At 54.3% G+C, this 21,999-nt stretch overlaps 1 protein-coding gene across 1 annotated transcript in view; it reads right to left on the bottom strand.

Annotated features, from left to right (window-relative positions):
• The window catches only part of KCNK3 (potassium two pore domain channel subfamily K member 3), a 77,644-nt gene that overhangs the window by 9,501 nt on the left and 46,144 nt on the right, over positions 1 to 21,999 (bottom strand). The window lies entirely within an intron of this gene.

Raw genomic sequence — 21,999 nt, 5'->3', positions numbered from 1 at the left:
GAAGCTCCTAGAGACCTCAACCAAGATCAGGACCCCATTGTGCTGGGCACTGCACAGATACACAGAAAGAGGCAGTCCCTGTCCCAGAGAGATTACAATCTACACAGACAAGACAAAGGGTGGGAGAAAAGACAAATGCACAGTGCCTAAGACATCTGCTGCTGCGGTACTTGCAGCTTCTTCAAGGGATGATTAGGAATTGCTTCTGGACTGAGTCCAACAGCAATAAAAACCTGCAGCTGATCAGCTTTATCTTCATCCTGCAGTTACAAGAAATAATTACAGATGGTTTTACAGACTAAGAGGATAGCATGACCTCAACAAACAAACAAACAAACAAAAAAGGAAAAGAAAAAGAAAGAACATATAAAGCCCCTGGCATGATCAAAAAACCAGCAGAGGATCAGAAGACCTGGGTTCCAAGAGATTCACGGGCCTTTAGGGACTGTACTGCTGCCTCTGGCTTGTAGGAAAAGGTTTGCTAGTAATCAGTTGCTCTGATCCGAGAGATGGGCCAGGACCAAACCCTCGAAGCTCACCATCCCCTACCTTTGTTTGAATACTAGGTTGTCTTAGAACACAGCCTTGAGGAATCACGTTAACTAACTTTAGACACAACAAATCTTGCATCTCGGCAGGGGGTTAGACTAGATGGCCCTTGTGGTCCCTTCTAGCCCTATGGTTCTATGATTCTAACCTGGGGTGAAACACTGGCCCGGCTGAAGTCAAAGGCAGAACTCCCACTGACTTCAGTAGGGCCAGGATTTCACCCACACGACTGGCACTCAGTGTGGATGGGTGCCAGGGCATTTAACATCATGTCAGTGGGTGGTGATCTGGTTAACTCTATGGTTCTAGTAGGCTTTACCCATGAGCAGCTGACACAGTGTTAAACATCACAGTGCCCGTCTACACTGACAACGAAGTCATGTTTAACCTCTTAGGTAATGTGACTTTTGAAGGTCATGGCCTCATTATCTAGTGAAGACAAGCAGGAGATTGGATCCAAATTTGGGTCTGAACTTGACATTTCACCCCTTATCTAATGCTGAACCGAACCCCTGGATCTAAACGTCCCTCAAAATTCTGGAGAAGGGCCCATCCAGATGACTGGGGATGGATCACTCACTTATTACCCTGTTCTGTTCATTCCTCCTGTAGCACCTGGCATTGGCCACTTTCAGAAGACAGGATACTGGGCTAGAGGGGCCATAGGTCTGCCCCAATATGGCCGTTCTAATGTACTTCTTGTCCTACCTTCAGTGGACATGTCGAACAATTGATCACCATCCTCTCTAAAACAGCCCAGAACAGATGTGAAGACTGTTATCAGGTCCCCCCTCAATCCTCTTGTCTCAAGACTAATCAGGTCCAGTGTTTTTAACCTTTCCTCATAAGTAAGGTTTGCTAAATCTTGGATCAGTTTTGTGCTCTCCTCTGGACTCTCTCCAATTTGCCCACATCTTTCCTAAAGTCCGGCACCCAGAACTGGACACAGTGCTCCAGCTGAGGCCTCCCCAGTGCTGAATAGGACGGGACACTTATCACCCTCATCTAACATACGACACGCCTGTTAATACACCCAAGATGGAGCCTTTTTCACACCTGCATCACATGGTTGCCGCATGTTCAGTTTATGATCCACTGTCACCCCCAGATTCTTACAACGCACGTAAGTTATGGGCAGAACAAAGCCAAGAACTGAGCGGGCCATTGAGTTGCCTGTTTCTGAGGAGGTGGGAGGAGGGCTAGTGGAAGAGGCGGAGTCTGAAGGCAAGTGCAAAGGGAAAAGGTAGACTTCCCCCAGGCATGAGCGAAGGCATGAAAGTGTGTGTGAGAGGAAGGGATGAAGAGGTGCAGACCGAGCAAAGGCAGGAGCAGGAGGAAATGAGATGGGTGACGTAGAGCGCGGGTTGGGGTGGGGTGATGGTCTTCAAGGTGAGGCCGAAGAGCTGGAGACGAAGAGAGTCCAGGGTTGTAGCAGTGGTGAGAAAGGCACCAACAGGGTGGGTGGCCAGGCAGAAAAGCCAGAGAGAAGGTTAAACTGATGAAGGCAAAGAGACAACCAATGGTCCCTTCTGATGATCCCGATGGTCCCCTCTGACCTTAAAGCCTATGAGTCCTTGAATTTAGCCAAGGGGTAAGACAAGGGTGGGGAAAAACTCCATCAGCCCAGCATGTTCTCTCTCCATCTCCCCTTCTCCTGCCTGTATCCTGGCTCCCTTGAAATGCCCATCATTTCCTCTGAGGGTGAGCTCTCTGGAGTGGGGACGGGCATCTTTGTTACTTGCCCACCCAGCCTCCAATGCATGGGAGCTCTGCCCTGGGCTGGGGTTCCTAGACACTGCCTCGGTGAGAATGTGGGGCAGTCGGGGGCACCTGTGCAGTGCCCCGGGGATATAATGTTCACGCAAAGCCCCTGAATCCATCCAGATTTCAATTAATCTGTTTTCTCCACGGTACAAACTACGTGCCAAATTCTGGTAAAAGGCCTTATTCCTTATGACTGCCACCCAATTATCTGTATCCAGTGGAGCCTGCGGGCTCGGCAGAGTGCAGGAGCAGGAGGAAATGAGATGGGTGACGTAGAGCGCGGGTTGGGGTGGGGTGATGGTCTTCAAGGTGAGGCAATGTGCTTGTGGGAAATGTGCTTGACTCAGAGATTTGGCAGGGATCAAAGAAACCTGGTAACAGTCTGCTCCTTCCTGACGGAGTATCCTGGCCATTGGTCTCTGCAGAAGCCCATGATACACCTCCTCCCCGTTTATAATGCTGTATGGACACCATGCATACAGAGAGGGAGCTGCAATTTAACAGCTTCCTGCGCCCATATCATACCTTGTCAGTCTTTCAGCTTTTTCATTATGTCACAGCTAGCAAGGGCAGGTTGGAGGGGGCGACTTAGGGGTCTGAGCTGCAGGTTTGAACTCTTGGAGCCACAAGGTGGCTTGCCCCATGTGCTGGACAGCCTGGGGCTAGGCCAACCTGAGCCCGCCACCCTGAGGGGAATCAGGCACTTGGCCATTAAGAGAAGCAGGTGGCTGCACTAACGAGGGAGAGCCAGGCAAAGCGGTGAGAAAGCCCAGGAGGGAGGCTCTTATCCAGGCAGAAGCTCAGCACAAGAATGAAAGCTGGGGGGGACTCCAAGCCAAGCGAGGATAAGGTCTCCAGGCACAGTGCCCTGGGAGAGACCCTGACCAAGAAAGGAGGAGAAGGAAGAGGAAGCTGAGAGTCTCGGTAGAAAGGGACCTGGGTGAACTGCAGAACAGGTGGAGGAATCATAGAATCCTAGAAGATCAGGGTTGGAAGGGACCTCCGGAGGTCATCTAGTCCCACCCCCTGCTCAAAGCAGGACCGATCCCCGACTAAATCATCCCAGCCAGGGCTTTGACAAGCTAGGCCTTAAAAACCTCTAAGGATGGAGATTCCAGCACCTCCCTAGGGAACCCATTCCAGTGCTTCACCACCCTCCTAGTGAAATAGTGTTTCCTAATATCCAACCTAGACCTTCCCCACTGCAACTTGAGACCATTGCTTCTTGTTCTGTCATCTGCCACCACTGAGAACAGCCGAGCTCCATCCTCTTTGGAACCCCCCTTCAGGTAGTTGAAGGCTGCTATCAAATCCCCCCTCACTCTTCTTTTCTGCAGATGAAATACGCCCAGTTCCCTCAGCCTCTCCTTGTAAGTCATGTGCCCCAGCTCCCTCATCATTTTCATTCCCTCCGCTGGACTCTCTCCAATTTGTCCACATCCTTTCTGTAGGGGGGGCCCAAAACTGGACGCAATACTCCAGAAGTGACCTCACCAGTGCCGAATAGAGGGGAACGATCATGTCCCTCGATCTGCTGGCAATGCTCCTACTAATGCAGCCCAATATGCCATTGTCCTTCTTGGCAAAAAGGGCACACTGCTGACTCATATCCAGCTCGTCCACTGTCACCCCTAGGTCCTTTTCTGCAGAACTGCTGCCGAGCCATTCGGTCCCTAGTCTGTAGCGGTGCATGGGATTCTTCCGTCCTAAGCACAGGACTCTGCACTTGTCGTTGTTGAACCTCATCAGATTTCTTTTGGTCCCATCCTCCAATTTGTCTCGGTCACTCTGGACCTCATCCCTACCCTCCAGCATATCTACCTCTCCCCTCAGCTTAGTGTCATCCGCAAAGGATGGAGGAGTGGAGTTAGCTGTTCAGTATAGGGACCCAGAGTAGAGGGTGAGCCAGAAGCGGTGGACGTGAGATGGTGACCCCACTGAGGGGGGGCTGAGTCACCAGAAGTCACAGCCCCAGAGCACCCATCCACCAGGCGGCCCTACGGAAAGGACAGAGCTGCCATGCCATGCCTGGCCACGAGGGGGTGGCTAGCGGTGAGTGGATTTGTTTACAGTGAGCTGGCGGCTGTCTCCCACCCCAGAGTTGGCTGCATTTCCAAAGTTGGCTGCATATGTAGCTCCTGAGTGGTGCTGAGATGGAAGGTTCGACGGGGCGAGTTATTGGCGGTGTGAGCTCCCAAACTCCCATTGAACCTGACTCCAAGCGGTTTGAAAATCAGGCCGTAGGTGCCTTGAAAGTGTCATTAACAGAACAGCCCAACGGTGGTGGGTTATGGCTCACCTGCCTCAGGGCATAAGATCGCAACCAGCTCGGATCAGGAAGAACTTCTCCCGCATCTGACAGGGCTGCCCTCATTACTGGTATCTCCCACGCAGCCCTGTCCCTACCAAAGACCACATACCAGACTAGATGGGACCATGATCGGATCTGGTGTGACAGCTCAGGTGGGCCAATCATCTGCTCCGATATGCCAGAAGACTGGACGGGCTGGGCCAATGATCTGAGGCAGTGTGGCAAGGGGTGGGATACCAGATAGCCTGATCTGGTTTGTCTGGTCTGAGGCCTGGAACCCCAGGTGACGTCTCCGGGGTGTCACCCCCGTGGCTTCAGCGGAGCTGTGCAGAGATCCGCCAGCGGAGGATCCAACTCTTGGTGCCTAAATGAGCCTTGCAGCGAGACCCTGATTTCTCTCTTCAAAACGTTGTATTTATTTATTGCGAAGCTCCGGGAACTGCAGATGGAGCTTTGCTAACCAGATCAAAAGGCCGTTCCCTTTTGCTTCCATAAATACCTCTGTGCGGAAACCTTTCGTAACACCCGCCAGCAATGCCTCGCCTCGAATCCCAACGGCTACCCCTATGGCAGCAGCCCAGGAGGGGAAGGGTGGAAGCACACCAAACGCACGACGGGCAGTGCTGTGTCAGGGCACTAACCCTGTCCATCTGGCTAGGTCCTGCCGTGGTGGGAACCACGACTCACCACGTGCGGGGAGGGAATTGTGTACCCATTACAGCACCTCTAGGCTGGGGCTAAAATAACCCCCTCCTGCTTCTGCAGCTCCTGGGCTCTGACCCTACTGTCATTGAAATCAGCAGGAGATTTGTCATGGCCGGGCTCTCAGTCGCTCTCGGGGCCTGATCTGGAGAGGTGCTGAGCACCCACAGGTCCTGTTGCCCTGAATGAGGTGCTTGGGCAGCTCAACCCGGCTCTGGATCAGGATTATAAATGATCCGGGATGGTGTGGGGGGGTGCAGCTGACTCTCCGGTTCTGGGTAACGTCTACAAAGCTGTATCGTTGCAAAATGTGGCATCCGGCGACGTATTTCCCCCCGGATCTGGGCAGACAGGGATGCGGGTGTGCGGAACCAAAGCAAGGGCTTGCTTGTAGCTGGGCTTGATTTTATACCCCAAGCTCCAGCGTTCAGGTGGGAGGTTCTAGACTTGGGCTTGGCTCTAGCGCGATGGGCGAGCGTTGCTCGCGAGGGCACACGAATGGACAAGCTGCTTCTCCTGAGCTTTGTGAACCTTGAAGACTCCTGCCTGAAAGCCCTTCGTGCCAGGGCTTTAGGACAACCACGGCAGCAGTGTGGAACCCAAGCCAACCTCAGAGTGGTTGGCCCTCGACTGAAATCGACAGCCTGGCATCTGGCTTCTGCCCCAGCCCTGCATGGCTCCCCACACAGTTTCCCTAGAGCCAAAAGGAGCTAGAAAGTTACTCTGAAAAAAGGTCTGCTCTAAATCCAGATCCCACCATTGTCTATTGGGTCCTGGATTCTTAGGCAGGGAAGGACCAGCCGCTCATCCAGTCTGATCACCTGCATGGCACAGGCCATTAAATTTCACCAAATTGCACGCCTGCGTTGAGCCCAACAGATTGCGCTTGGCTAAAGCGGCTTCTGGAAAAGACCGGGTGGCATGTGAACCCCCCCACTTCGGGGACCCCCGCCCCTTCCCCCCCGCAGCCCTGCCCATACCCTGCCCCTTCTGTCTCCCCTCGCCCGCTGGAGCCCCGAGCCCTCCCGCCCCATCCCATGGCTAGAGGAGCCCTGGCTGAACCGCCCCGAGCACCCACCCTCCTGTCCCAGCTGCCCCGAGCTCCAGGCTGCTGGCACAAGCTGGCACAAGCCTCGGGGGAGTGAGGGTGGGGCCACTGCCTGTGTTAGGGGAGGCTTAGCCTGCCCTGGCCTATTGTATCCGCCGCCCATGCAGAAAGCTATCCCATCTGGATCTGCAGACATCAAGAGATGAGAATCCACCACTTCCCTTGGTACCTTGCTCCCATGGCTAATCGCCTGCACTGGGAACGATTTGTGGCTTCTTTCTGATTCGAATGTCTTGCTTTAATGTCCAGCTTTGGTCCTTTGTTCTGCCTGTCTCTGCTAGGCTAAATAGTTTAATAACCAGCAGTGTCTTCTCATGCAGGCCCTGCTACACTGATCAAGTCACCTCTCAATCGCCTTTGATTGAATCCTATTCCTTGCACCTCTTGGCGGAGTGTGAGGGCCACCTTGGGGTGCATCCAGCCAGAGGGTGGGTGGACACAACCCTGCCCCATCCTTCTACGGGAAGGTGGCAGGAGCCTTGTGCGCGGGTGGGGAACAGATGTTGCATCTGCCGTCCTCAGCACTCTGCGGGCAGACCTTTGGCCCGCTGCTGCTGGGTGGGGCCCTCCTCACTGCATACCCCCATCTCGTGGCAGTGGCTTCTAAGGCCACCCAGGTGGCCTGAGTAAGACACAAGGATGCCCCCCATCCCTAGAAATCTCAGCTCTCCGCCACGTGGCCCAGCGTGCTCTGGGAGAGCTCTGCAGACGGTCCCTCCGGCACCGCTCTCAGGAGGCCTGATTCAGCTCAGGATCCCCACGGTGCAGCCCGGGGGTCCCCAAAAGACACCTGTGGCTCAGGGAGATGCTGCAAAGGCAGCTGCTGGGAAGCACACAGCACTCCCCCTCTCCCCATCCCCCTTCCCAGCTGCCATGTCCTGATGCATCACCCTGCGAGCTGAGGCGGGGAAGCTGTGGGGAGGGAGGGGATGCGAATGCCAGTGCTCGCCTCCCCCTCCCACAGGCAGCTTGTCCTCATGAGTCCTCAGTCTGCAGGGAGCTCTGTCAGTTTGCTTCACTGCAGAGAAGCAGGGAACGCATAAGTCACCGACAGAGACGGCTGGTTAAAGACCAGCCAAGCTTTGCATGTTGGCCCGTCAGGTCTCTGCAGCCCCCCACGCCTGCCTGGCATCCTGCTCCCCGATGGTCGCAGCCCGCTTTGCAAGGGGAATCTCAGGGGCAGGGAGCTGCTGAAAATGCAGCCTGGTTGCCTGCCCTCAGCCCAGCCCGACCCTGCAGGCGAAGATGCTGCACAGAATTGGCTGGGGGAGGATGATTTTCCCTGTGAGTCTTTTTGCTTTTGTCCAAATTTGGGCCAAAGCCCCCCAGCTTGACAATTCTTGAGCTTGGCTTTTCGACACGACCTCACAATTATTCAAGGAAAACATTTGGAGTTTTATTGGCCAAAATGGCCACTCTGTCGAAAAGCACTAGTCCCTCAGCCAACCCTTTCCATGGGGAATTTCCCAGTCGGCTCTAGTCTCAGCCCAGTTAGGATCAAAGTTTCCTGGGTTTTCTTCCAGTCCCTTCACTAACTTCCCCACAAGGGACCCGAGTCGCTTGACACTTCACCCGCGGGATCTTTGCCCAAGGTTGGCTGCTCCTTGGTGGCCAACCAAGCGAGGCGGCGGGCATATACAGCGGCAACGAGGCAGGGCCCAGGACAAAACAGTATCTTAAATCAGACTTATGCCTCAGGACTGTAATAGGATGCCAAATAAATTCTTCAGGGCCCTGCAGATGTTGACAGCACTTCCATCCCTGGCCCCCTCCCATGCTTTCCTGTGAGCATAAGGCTGGTAACCTGCCATCTATACAACAGCATCGGAGTTCACACAGCGATCAACACCCATTCAATGGACCCCCCAGTTGTTAGGGGAACACCTCAGTGACATTTAACATAAGAACGGCCAGACTGGGTCAGTCCAAAGGTTCATCTAGCCCATTATCCGGTCTTCCGACTATGGCCAATGCCAGGTGCCCCAGAGGGAATGAACAGAACAGGGAATCATCAAGTGATCCATTCCCTGTCGCCCATCCCCAGCTTCTGGCAAACAGAGGCTAGGGACACCATCCCTGCCCATCCTGGCTAATAGCCATTGATGGACCTGTCCTACATGAACTTATCTAGTTATTTTTTGAACCCTGTTATAGTCTTGGCCTTCACGACATCCTCAGGCAAGGAGTTCCACAGGTTGACTGTGCGTTGTGTGAAAAACTGTGTGTTGTGTGAAAAAAAGCCCCGAGAAAATTGAACGGCAAGGATCCCAGCTGGGATATGACCCAACTGGAGAGGAGGGAATTATTTAAGCTCAGTACCAATGTGGACACAAGAACAAATGGATATAAACTGGCCACTAGGAAATTTAGACTAGAAATTAGATGAAGGTTTTTAACCATCAGAGGAGTGAAGTTTTGGAATAGCCTTCCAAGGGAAGCAGTGGGGGCAAAAGCTCTATCTGGCTTTAAGATTAAACTTGATAAGTTTATGGAGGAGATGGTATGATGGGATCACATGGTTTTGGTAATTAAATATTCATGGTAAATAGGCCCAATGGCCTGTGATGGGCTATTAGGTGGGGTGAGATCCGAGTTACCCAGGAAAGAATTTTCTGTAGTATCTGGCTGGTGAATCTTGCCCATATGCTCAGGGTTTAGCTGATCGCCATATTTGTGGTCGGGAAGGAATTTTCCTCCAGGGCAGACTGGAAGAGGCCTGGGGTTTTTTCACCTTCCTCTGCAGCATGGGGCACGGGTCACTTGCTGGAGGATTCTCTGCACCTTGAAGTCTTTAAACTACGATTTGAGGACTTCAGTAGCACAGATATAGGTGTGAGCTTTTTTTTCGTAGGAGTGGGTGGGTGAAATTCTGTGGCCTGCGTTGTGCAGGAGGTCAGACTAGATGATCATAATGGTCCCTTCTGACCTAAATATCTATCCAACTGCCCCCACCACCAAACCTCCAACAAACCATTGCTACAGCAGATGGCAATCACAGCCTCGCTTCTTTCCTAACTTCCCCAGCAAACTCGGCTACACGAGTGGTCCCTTATGGGTCCATCAAGATTTATTCTTCACTTCTTTGTGGCCTGAAATAAAACAGCCTGGAACGTATCCACAAAGCTAATCTCTCCAGCCCTGGGTACCCTGTCCTGGCACCGCTTGTCGCCCTGTGCCCTCCTCTTCTCTTTGTAGTTCTGCACCCACCAGTTGACTTGTGTCTTGAGGGAGACTGGAAGCTCTCAGAGAGGGAGGGGCTGCCTTTTATGCCTAAATCTGCAGGCCAGCAGGGACCAGTACGCCCATCTAGTCTGACCTGCAGAATGAGCTGCCTGCACCTGGCCCAGGAGTTCTGGCTGAGCCAGAGTGTAGCTTTTAGAATTAGACCCCCAGTCTTGATTTATAGACTTCGTCCCGCACCCTTCCAAGAAAATGTCCACCGTGGGGAGGGGGATGATTTGGAGAGCGAGCCTGGCCCATGCTCATTCTCCAGGGATGGCTCCTGTCTTGCGGGGCTGGGCCTGGCTCCCCGCTCTGGGGGCTGTGCTCTGGCGCATGGGGCCCCAGCATGGCTCACTCCAATCTGGCCTGGCCACCCCCCGTCATGACAGAGGGGCAGCTGGGCCAAACCTGAGTGGTGCTGTGACCAAGTCACAATGCCACTTGGAAAAGGGGGGCCAGGGTCCAACTGCCCCTTTTGCCCCCAACCCCCGTCCCTCCCGGAGTGGCCCTGAAGATGATTTGATTGAGGTGTCTGTTCAGCACCCAGCACAAGGGGGCCTGACCCGGACTTCTGGGTGCTAGCATCCTACAAACGGGGCCTGGTTTGTTGAAGCTGATGCAAAGACTCCCAAGGACTCCAGTGCCACAGAATTGGCCAGTTCTACACCCCGAGCGCCAGGGAAGTACTACTCTGTGGCTTGGTTTGCCTCTCTCTCTAATGGGATAAACCAACATCTTAGCACTGGGCACCCGCTAACCAGGGGAAAATTCAGAGCCAGAGGGTGGATCTCTATGGACATTTGCAGGCCTTGCTTCCCTTTCCCGTTGGCATTTCAGTCCAGGATCACAAGCGTCCAACAGATGCTGCTTCTATAACATTTTGCATGATAGGACTCCCGCCACCATGAGCCATTCCTCACTTGTGCACTGCCAGGGATGTGCCCGGGTGCCTCTTTGTGATTCCAGAGATGGTAGGAAGCCACCAAAGGTGGTCTGAGCAGGACTGGACGTGGCTGCAGCATCAGATGAAGTAGAGATGTTTTCTGACATGCGTTGGCTGGTGCGCTGGGTGGAGAGGAGGGAGCTAGGGGTAGGTCAGGCTGGAAAGGAAGAAGTGGCTGGAGCTGAGACACAAGGTGGTCAAGGCCTAGAGGAGGCGCCGGAGAGCAAGGGGCTGGGTTTAGTGACCGAATCTGTGGGGAGGCGAGAGGATTTGAAGGGGAGGAGGCTGGAGCTGTGGACAGAGAAATGTGAGGGACAGGAGGCTTTTGGGAGGAGGAATTCAGTCTTTGTCCTGTTGAGTTGGAGGGACACTCAAGAGGAGAAACAAGCCTGTCTCCTGTGACGAGGAAGGATGGTCTCAGAGCTAAGACACTGCACTCATGAAAGCTGGGCCCGTTTCCCAGCTCGGCTATTGGCTCCCCATGGGATGCTGGGCAGGTCACGTGGGGTAGGCCTATGCTGGAGGTGTACTTCCTGCACTGGCATTCCTCGAGCTAGCGTGCTAAAACCAGACGTGGAGCCATGGTGGTGCGAGTGGCTGGGGGGACTCACCACCCGAGTGTGCACCTGGCACTTCCGATCGGTCTGGAGCACTTGTGGTGGCTAGCCGCTTGGGGCTTCGGGCTAGCTTTAGCACATTAGCTTGATCAGAACTAGCATCGAGTTTGAACTTACCCCTCTGGCTCAAAAAGGTGATGGCTTAGTGGTGAGCCTCGCTGCCTTCCAACCAGCTGACCTGGGTTTCATCTTTAGCTTACACAGCGGCTGGCTTTGGGGGAGGATCTAAGGGTGTGATTTTTGCTTTGGGTGTGGCGGGTTCTGGGTTCAAATCCTAAACCTGCCTTGGCTTTTTCAAGAAGGATGTTGACAAATTGCAGAGGGTCCAGAGAAGAGCTGTGAGAACGATTAAAGGATTAGAAAACCTGCCATATAGCGATAGACTCAAGGAGCTTGATCTATTTAGCTTAACAAAGGGAAGTTTAAGGGGTGACTTGATCAGTCTCTAAATACCTACGTGGGGAACAAATATTTGATAATCGGCTCTTCAATCTAGCACAGGTCTAACACAATCCTATAAATTGAAGCTAGACAAATTCAGACGGGAAATAAGGGATAGGTTTGTAACAGGGAGGGTAATTAATCATTGGAACAATTTATCATACGGTTAGCAGGGACCGTGAGTCTAACCCCTGCCAAGACACAGGATTTGTTGTGTCTAAACCATCCAAGGGAGATGGCTCCAGCCTCCTTTCGAAAACCTCCATGGAAGGAGCTTCCACGACCTCCCCAGGCGTCTGCTCCATGTCCTGCTGTTCTTACAGTGAGGAAGTTTTTCTTGAGATTTAATTTAAATCTGCTCAGCTGGAGCTTGACCCCCCTGCCTCTCGCCCTGCCCTCTGTGGCAAGAGAGAACAGCTTTTCTCCATCTTTTTTAGGGCAGCTTTCCAGCTGTCATGTCCCTCCTTAATCTCCTCTTTCCCAAACTACACATACCTAGTTCCTTCAGCCTTTGCTCGCATGGCTTTCATTCCAATCCTCTGATCATCTTTGTCACTCGCCTCTGGAGCCTTTCCAGTTCCTCTCCATCCTTTCTCTACATCGGTGACCAAAACTGGAGCTGGCCCAGTGCCGAGCAGAGAGGTGCGATCACTGCCCGTGACTTGCATCACTGGCTACCTTTAATTCAAGACCAGCTCTTTTTCTAAAAGATCTGCTCTAGAAGGATTGTGGGGCAGGTCTCTGGGCTGTGCTATACAGGTCAGACTACATGATCACAGTGGCTCCTTCTGGCCTTGGACTCTAAGAAAGTGTAAATGGCCCACCTGATGATCACTTTAGATAAGCTATTACCAGCAGGACAGTGGGGTGGGAGGAGGTATTGTTTCATGATCTCTGTGTGTATATAAAGTCTGCTGCAGTTTCCACGGTATGCATCCGATGAAGTGAGCTGTAGCTCACAAAAGCTCATGCTCAAATAAATTGGTTAGTCTCTAAGGTGCCACAAGTCCTCCTTTTCTTTTTGCGAATACAGACTAACACGACTGTTACTCTGAAACATGTACCCTTAATGTCTCTGTGCCTAAACTGTACAATGGGATCATTAGATTGTAAATTCTTTGGGGCAGGGACGATCGCCTATTGTATGTATGGACAGCACCTAGCACCAACGGGACTGTGATCTCCATTGGGCCCTCTAGGAGCTACAAGGAAAAATACATAATACACTGTGCAACTAACGGGTAGCATTGTCCAGTGGCTAAGACACCAGATTTGCTTCCCTGCAACCTGGGTTCTATTCCCACCTCTGCTACTAACCAGCAATCTGACTTCGGGCCAGCCCCAATCCCCAGCCTGCCCAATATTGAATTCATCTTTCTTCTCCAACCCCCTGACACCTCGGCCAGTTCCCCCGCTGCCTGGCCGGGGGAACCATCCCGCCCCAGAGCGCTTGGAGCTGTGCAGGGCTCTGGCAATTCCTGTGTGAGCTGTTAGGGGAGAATGCAGCCTGGCGCGCTTCCTGCCACGTTATTTATAGTGCCGCGTTGCTCAATTGTTAAATACCTCGACAAATATCAAAGATGAAGTCACGTTCACCTATGTGTGAAAACCCTTTCGACGTGACGTCATTATTTGCAAACAAGGGCCCTGAGATAATTAGCAACCTCTCTTTTTGAAACTGCAATCTGCACAGGCAACTCCTCCACCCCAGTCTATCCGGCTTCCATGTTCCCTAACCCATTGTTTCATCTTCTTTAACCCTGAAAGAGCTGAACTCTCTCTCTCTCTCTCTCTCTCGGGCACTATAAAAGAAATGGTAGGAAACCTAAGATAACCCCGGCTGTCCAATTTTGACAATACTCTGCACCTCTTGCAGGTCTTTGAAAAGGTTAAAGAGTCAGACCCAAATAAGCTGAAATCCCCATTTTGCATATGGGGAAACCGAGGCAGGGAGTGATTAAGGCACCTTAATCACCCTAAGGTGCCTAAAATCAGTGGGTTAGGCACCTAAATATCATGGTGACTCTGGGCATAAGTGACTTGTCTAAGGTTGTACAGGGCGTTGGTGGCAGGGCGAGGAATAGGACCCACAGGTCTCTTGCTTTAGCCATAAAACCAACCTTCCCTTGAGACATTCAGCAAAGGGGCCAGCACTGCATGGATTGCTACCTTCAGTAAGAATTGTGGGGTACAGGACACCTGAAGTTCTCTGACTTATCGAGGTCACAGGTAGATTCCTCAAGTCCAAGGCCAGAAGGGACCAGTAGATCTGGTCTGACCTCCTGTATAACACAATCCATGCCTGCCTGTTGTACACCCTTTTGCTCCACTGGATTCAATCGGGTGGTGGCCTCATGCAAATCTAGCCCCGGCGAGTAGCACCCAACAGCTGTTACTGCCCTGGGCACTGTTTGGTGGTGTGTGTGTGTTGGGGGGCGGAGGGGGCTCTGTCCATTTCCTAATGGGCTGCTGCCCACGTCACCTAACCCCTGGTGACCCGCGAACCAGGACCAGCACTAACGGGCCGGCCTCAGTCGACAGGCCGAGGGTGGGATGGTCCCTGGAGACCAATCTTGCCCCAGAGGCGGTGCCTGCCAGGCAGGGTTGAGGGATGGGACAGAGTCACAGAAAGCAGCCTGCCAGCGGGAGCCCTGAGGCTGTGGAATAGTCTCCTCAACTGGGGAAATGCAGGGACATGTCTCCCCAGACTGCCCAGAGCCCTGGAGAAGAGGGACACACGCTGCACTAGCCCTGGGGAGCTGGTATAGATGGGACCTGACCTGTCCCGTCTCCAGATGCTAGGAGGTGAGCCCTACTCTGCTGGGCCTTTGTGCTGAAGGCCAGGGGTGGGAGGAGACGCAGGGTGGGGAAGGGGCAGGAGGTGCCAGCTTGCTTTAGGGGCACACCCCTCCCATCCATGCCGGCCCCCAGGCAGAAATCCAAGGGTGGTGTTCTCCCCTCCGCCCCATCCGGGGGGCTGCACTCCAGGGCCGCCCAGAGGATTCAGGGGACCTGGGGTCTTTGGCGGTGGGGGTCCTTCCACTCCAGGTCTTCGGGGCACTTCACTGAAGACATGGAGCGGAAGGACCCCCTGCTGCCGAATTGCCACCAAAACTCTCGTGGGGGCCCCTGTGGGGCCTGGGGCAAATTGCCCCACTTGCCCCCCTCTGGGCGGCCCTGCTGCACTCCCAGGAGCAGCTCAGCCCCCGGCCCGGTCCTCTGCCTTGGGGTCACTTTCTCTCCTCCCTTAATCCCTCTCGCTCTAATGAGACGAGAGACGGGCTGCCAGGTGAGAGCTGCTTGGCACTGAGCTGGCAGGCAATGGCTGGGGGGATTGCTGTGCTTTCGGCTCTGGGGGTGGGAGGAGCCATTTCGGGGGAGAAAGAGAGGGCAGATCCCCCACAGGGTCCCATCCAGTCTGTGCCGGAGGGGGACAGATTGTTCCCCAGGCGGCACTGAATTTCCAGCCCTCCTGCTGGGAGTCTAAGGGGGGCCTGGCAAGTCCCGCGCCATGGGAATGACCCCCTCAGGCAAGGAGGTGGCCTAGTGCCATGGACCTAGGGGTACCACCTCCCCTCGGCCACTCCAATCATCTCCACTTGCCCAGGGCAAGTTTTCTGGCTTGTGCCCGCCCCAGTCTTGGGCCCCAGTGCTTGCTGTGCCCGCCCCATTCACCCCGTCGCTCTGGCTGCTGTTGCACCATCCCTGTCCCTGCCCTCCCAGCTGACGGCCCCGCGAGTGCCTCTGAGAACCGCGCAGCCTTTGAAAACTCCCTGGCGAGAGCCCTCCGGCAGCTGCTCCCTGCCCCTGATCCCTGGCTACGAACCATCCGGCCATCGAGGCGGTATCACAGACCCCAGCACCCGGGGGCGGCCGAGCTCCCGACCCCAGGGAGAGGCAGGCGACTGAGGCAGGCCACGAGGGGCTTCCTGCTCCTCTTTCTGCAGAGGTGACTGCCCAGCCCTTGCATGGGGCTCCCACAAACACATCTCCTGCTTGGCTGGCTACATCCGCCCAGGGGCCACTCTTGGGGGGGGAGCTTCTTGCTGCCCCAGCCCTTCCTACCCTCTAAGGCCCAGCCTGCCTTGGGTTGAATGAGGTGCACTGGAGTCTTTACCGAATGCCGGGAACTGACAGATCCTCCTCCCCAGTGGATCCCTCCTCCCCAGTGGCTCTGTGAGTAGCTAGCATGGGGGACCAGCCTGGAGGAGGTACCGTTTCCCATCTGGCCAGTCTATCGTAGGTACTTGGATGGCCTCCTTTGCCGCAGTATCTGAACACCTCCCAATCTGCATTGTGTTTATCCTCCTAGCAGCCCTGTGGGGCAGGGCAGGGCGATTATCCCCCTTGTACAGATGGGAAACTGAGGCACAGAGAGGCCAAGTGACTTGCCCAGGGTCACCCAGAACGTCTGTTGCAGAGCAGCAAATTGAACCCAGATCTCTCAAGTCCTAGAGTAGCATCCTAACCCATAGGCTTTCCTTCCTCAATGGAAGCACCCGGGGGACAATGCTCGTTTCTCTACTTTGAATAATCATTGCTCTGTAAATCCAGCAGCCTCAATGGATGCGTCTACACTGCATTGTAAATGTGGGTCTGTGGGAGCCAGTCCGAGTCCACGTTTGAGCATCCACACTGCATTGTAAACCTGGGCTTACAATTGCTGGCCCCGGGTCTTATAGCCATGCTCACGCATCCACATTGCACTGTGTAGACCTTTTGGCTTGAGTCTGCAGCTTGAGCTGTGTCCACACTTTAAACTGACAGGCTTTGGACCTGAGTCACAGCGGGACTTAGGCTCCGACCCACCTCCCTAGCAGGGTCTTCGGACCTGGGTCCTGAGCACTTCCTGACCCCAGTCAGAGCAATGTGTGTGTTGACATAAAGAGGGCTGGGGGGGTCAAACCTGAGCCAGAGCGCAGGGTTAGTGTGCAGTCTAGACATATCTAATGTGGCCGAGATTTAGGTGGTCTCAGAATTAGGGTAAAATAAGAACGGCCCTAGAACGTCACTCAGAAGAGGTTTTGTTGAAATCTTCCAGATTCCCATTCCTCCAGCTCTGCCGGGCCACCCAGGGGCCCTCCTGAGATTTCCTGATGGGATAGGAGGCCAGTTTTGGTAGTTCAGGAGTTTCGAGCACTTCTCTGAACTCAGCCTCAGACTCAAGCTTTGGACGTTCTCTCTGGCTCGGACTAAAACACGATCCCTGAAACCTAGCACTTAAGGAATGCTTCTCATCACTAGACTTCAAAGTACTTTACAAAAGAGTTTGGGATCATTATCCCCAGTTTACAGTGGGGGGAAACCGAGGCACAGAGCAATGAGGTGATTTGCCAAGGTCTCGCTCAGTAGGCCAGAGCTGGGAATAGAGCCCAGATCTGCCAAATGGCTGTCTGGTCCTCTAACCACTAATCCACACTGCTATCCATATAGGCTGATCCAAAGCCCTGAGGCGCTAGAGGAGGGTCATGCGAGCCTCCTGTTACTAGGTCCCCAAGGAGACAAATCTCAGCTTCCAGTTAAAATTAAGTTTTCAGACTTTTTCTTGGCAAAGGTAGCCCTGAATCTATGGACAGATGCCACCCCTGAATCTCTAACCCAGCTGCAACCAGCCCTATGCAGAGGAACCTGGGCATTGCCAGAGGGCGTCAGACCAGAGCATCATCCACTCCCCGTCCTGGTTCTGCTGAGGACACTGGAAGTGCCCCGTCCTGTCACTTGGAGGTAGGCCCCGGCCTGAGGGGCCCCTCCCTCCTGAATTTTGATCCTTGCTCATGCCATCCTGGGTGTTCTCACAGTGCCAATGAACACCTGATCCTCTCCTGAATCCAGGCCCAGTTCAGTGCCTTGCCCACCGAGCCAGCCTTCTGCCCATCCAGCCTGATCTGAAGCCAGCGGAAGGCCCTGGAGGCACCAAAAATCACTAATCCCGTCTGCAAGTCTGAGCCAAAGTGCTGTGGATCTGGCTCATTAGTATTCATGGGCATTTGTCTCTCTAGGGCTGTAGGTTTGCAAGTGTCAAGGCCGGAGCTGGGGAAGGACAGACAATGGCTGGGAGAAAGGAAGGGTCATTACTCCCCTTTTACAGATGGGGAAACTGAGGTACAAAGACTCAACGGTCATTAGGGGCCTCACCTCCTTTGAACTCAATGGGAGTTAGGAGGCTAAGTACCTTTGAGGAGCTGCGATCTAAGTCACAGGCTTGTTACATGGGGCAAAGCAAACTCCAGAGTCCTAGCCCGGTGGCTTAATGCTAACCCCATGCAGGGAGGCCAGAGAGGATCCGGGTGCAGCAATCAGGCCAGGAGCCGGCAGCTTAGAGTTTGCACAGATTTCTCTGGGTCCCTCGCAGCCGGGCGGAGAGGGGGAACCAGGCCCCTGGGTCTGAAGTATTCTGCAGCCACTCTGGCCAGTCGCCTCCTGGTCTCACCCTGCCCGCTCTCCTCAGTACCTTGACAGCAAAAACGCGTCAGGAATGGGACGCAGCTGTTACTGGAGCGCACCGAGCCCCCAGCTGGGACCACGGCGGGGCCTTTAATCTGCAGCCAAGGGCCTGCTTTCCTTCCCGAATTCTTAAGCCTCTTAAGACTCGGCTCATGCACCCGGGCGCCGTAGCATCGTAAATCCTGAGCCAGAGGCCAACAGAGACGCTTGGAAGAAGAAGCAGCTCCCCCGTCCCTCAAGCAAGCTATTTCTTACAGACGAGGAGTCTCAATTAATCCCCTCCCCCAAGCCAACTCCCGCCCCCGATGCCCACATGCCAGGCTTATTTATGGGAAAGAGGCACGTGCGGAGCAGGAAACTACTACTGCTGAGTTCAGCCGGGCTTATTAAAGGGCCAGTACCGCTCTGTGCTGGGACCAGAGCTAGAGCCAGCCTGACTTGCTGCTCCTTCCACCTGCAGGTCCTAGGCACATGGAAAAGTCCCGCTAGGGCATCAGTCTGACAGTCAGCCAATGCTGGGTTGTTGCCTGCAGTCTGTTCTCCCCCCGGACCGTCCGTTGGGTCATCTCCCATTTCGTTTAGGGACCTCTTCTGCCACCTAAGAGGACTCTACAGATAAGACACCTGGGGAGTAAGGAACATTATCCCCACTGGGCAGATGGGTAAACTGAGACGCAGAGCAGCTAAGGCCAAAAAGTGTCTTGAAAGAAAAGCAACAAAACCCTTTTGGAAAGTTAACTCCTGGAACAGATTCCCGTGGCACGGAGCAGCTTCGCGGTCACCTGGAGGCTTTAAATCACGGTAGGGCGGCTCTTTGGTAAAGAGACACTCTAGCTCAACTGGCCGTGCTGCCCTGGGTGCAGGAATCACTTGGGTGAAGTCCCTGCCCTGTGCTCTAAGGGAGGTCAGACTGGCTGGGCATAGCGCTCCCTCTGGGGCTTAACCCCAAGGAATGCATTTAGTCACCTACATAAGATTCTTCAAGCACCTAAATACTAAATTTAGGCACCTCAGTTTGAAACACTTGGACTGAAGGGCTCGGCCAAGCTCACACATCAAGTCGCTGCCATATGTAAGAGCAGACAGAACCCTGGAGTCCGGGACTTTGTCGCCTGCTCTGTTCCTCCGAGATATACTAAGCACGTGACGTGAAGTGGGGCTCTTTGTTCGAGAACAGTTAGGTTCGGCTAGTACGGACCACGCTATACCAAAGCCTGGCTGTGATAAGAACTGAACTGGCGTAGGGTTCCCCAGAGTGCTGTTCACTCCAGCTAAACTCCGTCCCACAATACCCTGCGATTCCACAACTCAGCAGCTGGCACAAGCCGATAGAAAACTTATCAAAACCAAGTTCCAGTCGTTCTGTGTCTTAGTACAAGGTCAAGAGGGGCCTGCCCGGACCAGTCCCTGGAATGCTCGCACCCCAGACAAGGCACAGAACAATAAGGTCAGGAACGGGGATGAACTGATGGGTCGGATGTGAACGATGTGCAAAGAGTTTTGTAGCTTGTGAAATCATCCTATAACTCCTCCTAGCTGACGTGTGACACTGGGAGCACACCTGCAGTGTATGCTGCACCTAACACCGCTGCGTGGGCCGGCTTCCCGCAGACAGTATCGTACAGAACTGGTTTTCTGTACCATGGTGTTACTGGCTATTTGGTCTCTCGGGTGTACGTCATAACGAACCAAAGAGCGGTCAAACAACTGACTGTACAATGCATCAGCAGCACTGATGTTATCTGATTGACGGCCTGGAGAGATGGGGTCGGGGTGGAACACCAGGCTAAAGCCTGCAGGCTAGGTGCAGAGGTACCGAACTGGACTGACCCCCTGATACTGGGCGAACGATCGATGTAACAGTGCACTGGTCGCATCCCCAAGGCACAGTCTGCCTGCCTGGCCCCAGCTGGCCAGGAGAATGTCATGGCTGCGCTGTCCTCTCCTGTGCATGGGGCTCCTCTGGGCAGCAAGATGGGAGCTGACAGCTTTCCTTAATGCCAGGCCAGATCCAGCGCTGCTGTGGGAACAGCTACCAGCTGCTGTGATTGCACGAGCAGAGCATTGGTGGGACAGGTCAGCTCCTGGAGGGGAAAATCCAGGGGCCTGCAGGAAGTGGCAGTTCCCTCAAGTCGTCCTTAGCCTGGTGCCACCTTTCTACTGGATCCTGCCCGCTTGTGCATTGCCTGGCACTTTTTGCAGAACGGGGGCATCAGTGTGGGTCAGATTCCAGCTACGTTCTACCTTTGGACCCTCGTGCCATGTTAATCAGCTTGGGAGCTCGAGAGAACCACGGGGTTGGTCTGTGTCGGTGCTACAAGAGACTGTTGCTCGCGCCAGGAGCAGGCCCGGCGTGACGTCCGGTGTCATCTCAGAATAGCCCTGCGGGAGTTAGTGGGCCTGGCACAGTGTGATTGCGTCCAGGGCCCAGAGGTTATTGTGGGCTGGAGGAGGGGGAGAGCCGGCCGCTCTCAAAAAGTCGACATGGCTTTGGGGATGTGATGGAGAGGCTGGCCGCATCCCGCGGGGCCCCTCCATGCTTCTGGGAAGATATTGGGAATGTGACAAAGCCGCCTCCCCTGCCAAGCCAAACAGACGGCTTTGCTTCATCCGCGGCCTGGTAAAATAAAAGACGCACACTTTATAGCTGAATCCCCTGATAGATTCACAGCTCCCTGGGCCGGGCCGCATTCCTCAGGTCAGACTCTTTGGCCGGCATTTTCCTTGTTACGACAGGGCTCTCCAGTTCTGTGTGCAGAGCCTGGAATGCGCTCGCTGCCCAGAGACCCCGACCCCCACGCGTTTCTCCACGCTCTGCCTACTTCGCCCGGTTACACTTCAGCCCTGCTGAGCTAACTTCCCAGCATGCCCTGCGTTACCCCCAGCCTGTTCTCTAGCTCAGTGCTACTCAAAGTGGTGGTCCGTGGACCGGTGCTGGTCCGCGAGCCACCAGCAGCCGGTCTGCACGCACATTAGAAAAAAAAAATGCCAGTCCCCCACATCAGATAGCTTGAGAAGCACTGCGTCTAGCTGCTGTTCGCGCCCCTATGCTCCATCATCCTTCCTCTCCATCTCCCTCCCCAGGCCTCAGCTGCTCCAGGTGTGGTATGAAGGCCAGAGGCCCCCCGGGCTCACAAGTGGGGCCAGCTTTGCAGGGCGGCTCTGCACGCCGGATGCACGCTGGGGGGGCAGATCCTTTGAAAATCTGCTGGAGCGATCTTTGGCAAACCCAGCTCCGGATGCGGAGCCTGCGAACAGCAGGCCGTGAAACCTGGCCCTCAATGCTCAGTCTCAACTTCCGGCGCCGCTAGGACCCAGAGTGTAGAAAATTGTGTTTGCTGCTGGTGCATCTGGATTCTCTCTGCTGGAGATGCACAGAGAGGGGGGAGTGCTGGGCTGGAGGGAGGAGGGCACAAGAGCCGGAACAGGCAGGCAGGAGAAAAGGGGAGAGGGAATCACAGAAAACAGCAGGAGCTGCAGGGAGAGAGAGGAGGAGGAGCCTCTTATGTACCTCACTAGCACCTGCAGGAGCCTGGACTGTTAACTCCAGCTTCTCAGGGAGCTTCCTGTGTCCTGCTGCTTCCCCGGACCCACTTGAGGAGAACAGGCTGTCAGCTGAAGTAGTAGGAGCCAGTTAGGCCCTTAAGATGCTGACAACTTCCCTCGCTCAGGCCCTGCTACCAGCCTGCCTATTTGTCCCCTTCAGCTGAGTGTTGAGAGCCACTATCGCGGGCACAGAACAGCAGCCAGGAGTGAAAGAAGAAAACGCCCCTTGGGGGCAGCATTCAGAAAAAGAAAGCAAGCAAAGGAAGCTTTTCTGTCTAAGCAGGAAGGAGCTCTCCTGAGACACATAGACACGAATGTCCACGGTGAGCCTTCAAAGTTTTGAAGAGAGCCT

Source organism: Lepidochelys kempii, chromosome 3, assembly GCF_965140265.1.
Source record: "Lepidochelys kempii isolate rLepKem1 chromosome 3, rLepKem1.hap2, whole genome shotgun sequence".
Taxonomy (NCBI): Eukaryota; Metazoa; Chordata; order Testudines; family Cheloniidae; genus Lepidochelys; species Lepidochelys kempii.
This window is presented reverse-complemented; position numbering and strand designations above follow the sequence as displayed.